A 9,715-nucleotide genomic window follows, 5' to 3' on the forward strand; every position below is an offset into this window, starting at 1 on the left:
GTCCAATAATTTCAATAATATTGTATTCTTTTTCTCTTCTTAATATCTTTAGATCTTTTTTAATTTACTCCTCTTTCTCAATAAACTAATATTATTACCTTTCCAACCTGGTGTAAGAAAAACACCAATATCATTACATAATTAAATACAAGCGACCTCAAGCTGTATATATTATGAATTTATTAATTCAACTTTTAATTATTATTTTTATCAATGGTTATAGCTATAGCTATATTATACAATTTAAACCTTTCTTTGAATTGAAATAAAAATAGAAAAATGAAATCAGTTTCTAAAAATTAAAAATTTATTTTCGAAAAAAAATTTAAGAAATACTACAAATTAATTCATATCTTTTTTAATAATTATTTTATTTTTTCTATTCTTTCTACTAAAAGTATTTGCAGATAAATTGTACCGAATAAACCTAAATTTTACAAATAAACTAATATATATATATATATCACATTAAATATTAAAGTTCCACTTCAGTAGATTAAGTTCACAAATTCTTATAAAAAAATTAAATTATATTGTATTTATTAAATAATAAAGTTGATGTTTAATATTAGAGAGCATCATTAAATAAGTTTACTTAAATTTTGTTTTTATTTTTCAAGTCATTTCCTTGATTGTTTTTTAATCTACCTTTGATCACCTACTAGTAATTTTTGTTTTGAGATATTGATTATTTATAGCAACTAATTAATATCAATCTAACAAACAAGTCAAAATTATTGATATTTCGAGAAAGACATTGTGCATATACGTGCACATAATGTTAAGCTGATTTTATAGTAAACAATTTATTTGATTTTTACTTTTTGCAGTGTTTCAAAAATGTCAAGAACCTTGTTCTCACATACATGTATGGTAAAGAATTATTTTATAATGCTGCAAAAAAAAAATTGACAATATAACTCCTTCAAAAGTTTTAAAATCTAGGTTTACTTCCTCAGATTATTTATCTATTATATTTTAATGTATTTTTTGAAATGCGTTACTTTTAGTTCTCTAACTGAATTGGATAAAAATTTATAAAGGAAGAAAGGTAGTTTCCAAAATATTTATCTGTTTATTTTTTTAAAATTTTGAAATAAAACTATTTATAATTCTCCAAAAAATTCAGATAAAAATTTAGAGGAATGAAAAAGTAGTTTGAATAGGACTTGAAGGATAAATCGATGTGTGTTTTAAAGTTAGAAAAATTTAAAAAAAAAATAACAAAAATTTAAAATTAGTAAAACTAAACTTCAAAAAATTTTGGAAAGACCAAAATCATATTATATCTATTATTTTTTTATAATTGTTTTGAATTTTATATATAAGTCTATGTTACAAGATTATTTTCATAATTAATACTAGTAGAACATAGGCGTATTTGCATTTTTTTATTTTGTTATTAATATGTATTTGTATTTATTATTATTTATTTAATTTTTTATTTTTACTATTGATCGAGTTAAATGTGGAATACATATCAATTTTTTTTTCTATACATTCTTCTTGGTGTAAATAGTTTATTTGTCTTCTGTTGAAGGATCATTATTCGTCTTCTATTTGCAATATTCAATCTCCAAATTTGTTTTTGTAGTATTGATCTTTTATTACTTATATTTTTTCTTTTGTTATGTAATCTATTAAAATGTAGAAAAATAATAAATATTAGAAAAAAAAATTTAAAAATTAAAATATTAATATTTGTAAATATAGTTATTAATGGAAGAGATATACAAAAATATTGATAATATTTAAAGTATGCATTTCTAAATTTTTAATATAAGTTATTAATTATTTAAGAAAAATAAATATGTTATAAGATTGTTTATATGATAGAATATCGTGCAAACTAAAATGAAAGTGAAATATGTACTTTAATGAAACCAACCCTTCATACCAAACTTATATTTAATGTTTATCGGAGCAATTTTTTTTTAAAAATAAAGCTTTTATTCATCAAAATCTCATAATTCAATACAGAATTATAAAGAAATACCAAAAAAATTAGTTTTTAGAGACAAAACAAAAGAAATATTAGAAAAAAAAACTAAGAAAATAATGTTAATCAAATTTTTTTCATAAAAAAGTGAAATTCTAATTTTTTTTTCTTTCTTAAATTTTTATATGTAATTTTTCTTTATTATTCTTATTGAGTTGTTTAAAATGAAAAAAAAATACATTATTCTTTTATTCAAAAAAAATATATAAAAAATAACCTTTTTTAAATTGTACATCTTTTAATATTTTTCTTAGAGATTCTAAATTTGTAAATCTAAATATGAAGAATTAAAATATTATAATATAAATTTATAGTTGACAAAAGGTATTTATAAGGATTTAGAGTCTTTTATGTGAAACTATTTCTAAATACAAAATTTATTTTTGACAAAATAACTTGTAATTTTGTTATGCAAATTTTTAATAATTTTTTTTTTATAATTTTATCTACCATATGAAAACAAAATAACCATCTGGTTTAAAAAATATAAATTTAAAAATTAAAAGAGAAAAAAACTTATATTTGTTTTCAAAAAGAAAAATAGAAAACAAAAATAATTATAATCATCCTATTATTCGTTATCTTCTTTTAATTTATCTTTTCTATATCTATAAATAAATTTTAAGAATTTTCTTTTAAATTATCTATAATTAAAAAAAAAAATCTCTTCCAGCTCTACATTAAGCATTTCAAGCAAATAAATTTTTGTTATGGTTTGATGGCCGAATGAGTAGAAGAAAGTGGTTTGGGATGAACAACGGTTAAATTTGTCTTTCTAATTTGGTGCACATTGGAACATCTAATGTTGGTAGAGCTGTCAAGATCAACCATATAATTCTAAAAGTAGTTTAGTATTACTATAGAGATATTTGGCGATAATAAAGTAAAACATTTTACATGAAAATGTGTCCCTCAATATAGTATCCCCCAAAAAAAATCAATGAGTGGAATAATTTATCTACCAGTAAGATGATGTGAATGAGGACGATCTTCAATATGTAAGTTTTCTTTCTCTATGCAAAAATTGGATTGATACAATTTGAATAGTTTTTTTAATATCTCAATCAATATATCATTTTCGTACATCAATATAGTGGTGGTGTGGTGTTTCAATCCTTGGTTCCCATCATATGACTTTGGTTTGTTTCGAGGTTTCTTACCGGAGGTATTTGGTGGGTTTAACCATTTGCACAAAAAAAAAAGAATGACAAGAACGAACTTGATTTCATCAACAATGTAGCCTAGGAAGTCGAAACCTAACCGAGATTGGCGATAGCGACAGAAAGAAACACTTTGACAAAGGTGCTTATGGAGACACAATTTGAGTATTGAAGGACACACTATTCTTGTCGGTGTTATTGCACATCTAAATCTTCCTATTGTATTAGAAAGCGAGACTGTGTGGGCAAAATAAAACCTAGTGAAAAGAACACAACAAATATCTTTAATTTTAAAAATCAGAAAAATAACTTACCATTCTCTCCACATCTAGCAACCATTAAGTGACAATAAATAAAAAATTAACGGAAGAGTGGGGAGTCAGCATATAAAAATTGTACATTAATATTAATTTAAAAATTAAAAAAATAATTTTATTTTTAGTAAAATGACAAAATACTTCATTGTACTAATAAAATGAGATATATAAACAAGGATATAATCGGAAAAAAATTGTCTACACCAAAAAATGATTATAGTAGAAAATCTCATATATATATATATAAATACAAACATAAAATAACTTTATAAAGTTAAATTAAATTTAAAATTAATTTCTTTTTTATTATAATCATTTAAAATATATAAATGAATATAAACTTATCGATTTTTAAAATTATATTATAAGTAAAATACACTTCTTAGTATTATAAAAATACTGGTTTCATTCATCTAACCTTTAAACTGTAATTATACTTATCTTTATTATTAATTGTTTTAAATATTTAAAAGTTAAATAACAACAAAATCATGAGATGAATTTTATTTTCATGTATGTCAATAAAGAACTTTAATTCCTATGGAAGTTTGAGATAAAATTATATGAGAAAAGGTTATTAAATGGTGCAGATCAAAGGGACACAAGTACATTTAATTGTCTCTATTATTGGGTTGTATTAATTAAGCAGTGTGAGAGGTGAGGGACAAGTTTACACTTAGTTGTCTCTTCAAGGCAGAAAAGCAAGTGTTTACAATTTTGTAATCTTCTTGCGTCCGTCTAAGTTGGACTATTTGTTGAAACTTTTCTGCATAGCACTGTGACAATAATTGGATAGTTATTATTACTATTCGTCATTCACGCCGGCCATTATAATTCATTTGATCGCAAAAGAACCACGTAAATGTGTTAACATAAAAAACAAAATAATATTGTCTTGGCATGGATTTGATGTAGTGCAAGAGTCACAAAGGTAATGAATTCCAAATTTCAACACCCAGAGTTATGTAAGACAAGCTTTTATAGTTTCCATTTTTAGGAACTAAACAATAATATAATATTCTTATTAAAAATTTAACTATCTTCACATTGAATGATGCAATAAAAATAATATGATTGTTTATTACAGTTAAGAATAATAATAAATTAATAAATACATTTATATTTCTCTCGTAAAAAAAACTGTATGAATCCTGACAAAAAGCTTTTACAGAAAATGATTTTTTTAAATATTATTTATTAAAATATAAAATAAACTTTTAAAAAAAGTGTTTCTAACCTTTTATTTTTAATTAAAAAAAATGAAATATTTTTTATAAAATATATTGATAAAAAAATTAAAAATATTATAAATTTATATTTAATTCGATTACCTAAGATGAAAAACTCATATTTTACTTAAATAAAATATTGAAATTCTTTTTCACATTTGCACAAACCCAAAAACCCAAAAGTGTATGTAGAGGAAACATTGCTTTGATTAAGTTTTAGTGATTTCGTAGGTGTGAGTTTGAGTATATGAGTGACGAAAGTTATATTTCTAAATGTGCCTTTTATCAACATTAATGGTTTTTTTATTTTATTTTTGTATATTGTCTATGGCTTAGAGTTAAGCATTGTTTTGATTAAGTTTTAGTATTTTCGTAGGTGTGAGTTTGAGTATGTGAGTGATGGAAGTTATATTTCTAAATGTGCCTTTTATCATTATTAATGGTTTTTTTTTATATTGTCTATGGCTTTTTCCCACTTTTCTAGGTAATAGGAAAAGTTTAAATTGTGTTATTATATATATATATATATATATTCTTGATTGATTTTTTTTAACTACATCTTTCAATGGCAAATAAACCTCTTCCAATAAACCTCTTAATTTCAACGAGAATATTTATATATTAATAAAATATGACTACATGTAATATTTGATTTTTCAAATTAAATACAAGAATGATATATATATATATATATATATATATATATATATATATATATTTCATCTTTATTATTATACTCATCACAATATTTGTCTTTGTCTTCATACTCGTATTTGTTTTAAATTAATAAAACAACCATAGTTTATAAGAAAATAAATTGTTTTTATTATTCTTTTTTGTGTTTAGTTTTGTTTCATTTTTATAACCCTTATTTCTTTCTTTTGTTACACAATTTTTTATTATTTCTCTCAATTGTTGTTCGACTAGTTTAATATTTACAAAGTTCACTTAGATTCCTAAAATATTTTTTTTCTTTTTATAACATTGATTACACATATTTTCTTTGTTGCGTTTCGTTCGAATGATGTATTGCCTTTGTAGAACTCAAACCTCAATTTCATCAATGAAATAGTTTTTAGGACATACATTTGATTATTTTTATTCCTTTTTTAATATTATCATTTATTATTTATTTTGGTCACATGAGAACATTGACTCTCCACTCAAAATGTTCAATCGTGTCAAACCTTGGAATGTGTGCCCTTTTGACATTAAATCCTTAATAATATCATGTTTCATTTGTGTTAAAAAATATTTAATTAATATTTGAAATCATAAAGGGACGGATGCAAGTATGACCTTTAATCGATAGGGAAGAGAGAAAATTTAATACCTTCTTTTATATAGAGATGGGTTGAGAATGAATTTTACTTTAGGGAAGAGGATAGTCAAACTTGCACTTGTTCCATCCCTACTCCACACACTGCAAACATTGGCAAAACCATTATTTTGCTACTTTGAGTGCTCCTATTGTAGCCAACACTCTTGGCTTGTATTAAGTGTCATTTTAGTGCTCTATCTGCGAGCTTTACTGTTGTTGTATTAGTCTTTTTCATGTTTTAGTTTTGTCAGGAACATTTCGAACTAGTTGATTTATAATATTTCCAATTTTTCAATCTAAAACAACATTATGGATTAACCAATTTGAAGAAACAAATTTGGATATTATGTTTTTTAATGTGAAATCTAAAAGCATGTTGTAGATCATATAATTTTAAAAAAAAAGACTTTCTCATTGCATACTTCATCTCATCAACATTGTTGATTCAATGTTCAAAGCAAGAAGAACTCACAAGAAAAGACAAAATAAATATTTTTAAGAAATGTGGGTGTACGAGGAAGATATAAGGTGTAGTAAGAAATTGCCTTTTGTTTGGAATTTAGAGTGTTAGACACTCTATCTTTAGGGAGTTCCTTCATGCACCCTTACGTTTTTGTTCCTGCACCCCCACAATTTAAATTTTTTTGAAACTGACCTTGATCTTTTATTTGAAAAAGGGCACCGTGGATGAGTTAGTTTGGCACTGTTCTTCTTCTTCATTCATTTGAGGCGTAGGTAGAGGGTCATGTTAGCTATGCAGAGCAAGGTGGAAGAGTGGGTTGCATTGTCGAAGTGTTGCTTGGCTTTTAGAGGTAAAAATTAAGTTTTTTTTAAGAGCATGGGTAGTTATGAAGTTTTTGTGGTTATCGGAAATCGGGATCCCGAATTGTGTTATGGATTGATCAATTCGGAAGTGAAAATGTGAGTTCCAAATTCGTCATTCCATAAGTAAATCATTTTGTTTTCCATAAGAGGGTATGTTCCAGAAGCAATTTTTTAATAAATTGTTGACTTACTGATTGTTGATTCTGGAAGCCTAATTTCTATTAAAGATTAATAGATCCAGAAGTTATTTTGACTTATGAATTTCTGAATCCAGAATGCATATTTTGAATTACGGATTGGTGGATCTGAAATGACATATATCAATTACGTAAAAACTTTATAAGAAAATATAAATAAAATGCATAAAAATAGACATGACATCTTACTAGAATACTGTGATTAATTTACCAACATTTGACCTCATAGTTCACTACCCTAACACAAACAAGGAAATAAAATCATAGTGAATACCAAAATATATCAACTCGTACCCAACAATGGACATTATATTTACAGTTTTTTCATGCCCATAAAGTGTAGCATTCAAAGCACGTTGTCCTTGTCCGCCACTAAAGCTAAGAGATCGTAGTCAAACAATACCATTTTCTCCTCCATTTGCTAATACTCTGTTGCTACCCCTCACGCAATAATTTATTTGACAGCAACAAGACATGACCTACTACGGATCTGCCAATCCGAAAGCTTATCGGACTCACCAATCCAGATGATTTACGGATGCCCAAATCCAAGATTTGTGCAGATTAAATTCAAGAATGCAAAAAAAACAAATGTGGATTTCCTATTATGAAACCTATCAGATTGCATTGTTTGGAATCACTATGTATGAACTGCAGAAGCGAAAATCCGCAAAAAACAAAACAAAACTACATATATGAAAACCAAAAATAATTTACTTACCTTCTTCTCCGCACAAGGAACCGCCAAGAGAAACTATCCAACCACCACCAAGTCGCCGAGACACCACCGACCACAACCAACAGAAACACCTTCCTGTGCCAAGAGATGGAGTAGCGTCGCCGCCGTTCAGAGAGCAATGAAATCTGTGTGTGAAATATGTAGGCAAAGGAAGAAGAAAGAGTTGAGTGTGGATTTTATATGCATTTTAGGATTTTTAGAAAATACTAGAGATAGGTTTCTCTTTACATAACACTGTGGCGGTGCTAGAAGAAAAACATAGGAGTGCAGGAAGAAACTACCCTATCTTTAACACAATGTTTGGATCTAGGGGAGGTACTGTTGTTGAAGACGGATGTTGAGTGTCACTCCCGTTTGGTTCCATGGTTGCATGCGGGTGAGGGAGGAGATGGTGAGAAAGTGGAGGGGCTAGTGGTTCATGTGAGGAATGAAGAGAAAGGAGAGAGTATTGAAGGGAAAACCACGTCACACATGAGAAGTTACCATGCTACCCTTCATATTATTCATTTGATTCTTCCCACAGGCAATGCCAAACCACAACCACTGCCATGCACCGTTCATGCAATGAGATTCCTGACTTTGGCTCAGGAATCCTTTTACCACAGAGTGCCATTTGAATTGCTTTGAATGTAGTGGGTTAGAGTAGATGTGTGCCAATAAATTACTGATTCACGTATATAAAGTCATGCCTTTGTAAACTTAAGAATTCACTCAACACAAAATCAAACTATCTTTACAGAGTTGTGAATTGGTTCACTGGGCTTGGAGAGGTTTGTGAGGTAGCAAAGTGGTAGGGGAGTGAGTTTCGTAGTGCTTGTTTGACCTCAGTTAGCTTTTTCTTACTTTTCTAGAGCATATAATCGATTATCGGTGAAAAACAACAGATTACATAATCGATTATGCTGTTAAAAATAGTGGATAATCGATTATTCTCGTGACATAATGACATAATCGATTATCCGTTATTTTTTTTCCGAGCATAATCGATTATGCACTATGTGTAAAAGTGAGGTTAATCGATTATGGTTTGAAATAATAAATTATGTTGGATTTATAATTGTAGCAATAACCAATTATACCTTTGAAAACTTTGGATAATTGATTATGTTGGATTTATAATTGTAGTAATAATTGTTTATGCCTCTAAAAACTTTAGATAATCGATTATGCTGTTTTTATAAGGCAATGGTTAATCGGTTATCTTCATGTGTTTTTCCAGATTTGTGAATTTTTGATTTTTTTGTTTTATAATAATTTTGTGAATTGTTTTCAAGCACAACTTTATATTGTGTTCTTGTGATGCTATTCTTCATCCAAGTTTAATTAATCTTCTTCTGTTGTTGTTTAGTTTTTTTTAATATGTATTTTTGGTTTGTGTTTCAAATTTGTGGTTTATATTTATTTTCTGTTTGGATGTTTATGGTTTTATATTTAATTTGTTTAGGGTTTGTAATTTTATGTTAATAAATTTGTAATTTTATATGTGAATTTTGATATGAAATTCAATAATTGTATTAGGAAATTAATTTTTCCTGTGAAGTTGCTTATATAATTTATTATTGTGTTTTTGAAGATTTTTATTTTATGAAAAATAAGTTTTTATTTTCTTTGACATTAATTTAAATTACAGATGTCAACATGTTTTTTGAAAATATTATTAGTAATAAAAATAATATAATTATTTTCATGAAAATTAATTATATATTAATTTAAAATAGAAATATTAAGATAGTAATGGAATTTTAATATAGACTAAATTAATATAATTATTGTTTTTTATTGATTAATAGGAGTTTATTTTCATATTAGTCATAAAATATTGAATTTTCTTTTCTGTTTTGAGAATATTCCTTTACTTTTTAGACTTTTTTTTACAAAAGTATTTTTTGAACATTTAATTCTTTATTAAAAAATATTTTTTTATTTTA

Source organism: Phaseolus vulgaris, chromosome 3 (assembly GCF_051622355.1).
Source record: "Phaseolus vulgaris cultivar YP4 chromosome 3, ASM5162235v1, whole genome shotgun sequence".
NCBI lineage: Eukaryota > Viridiplantae > Streptophyta > Magnoliopsida > Fabales > Fabaceae > Phaseolus > Phaseolus vulgaris.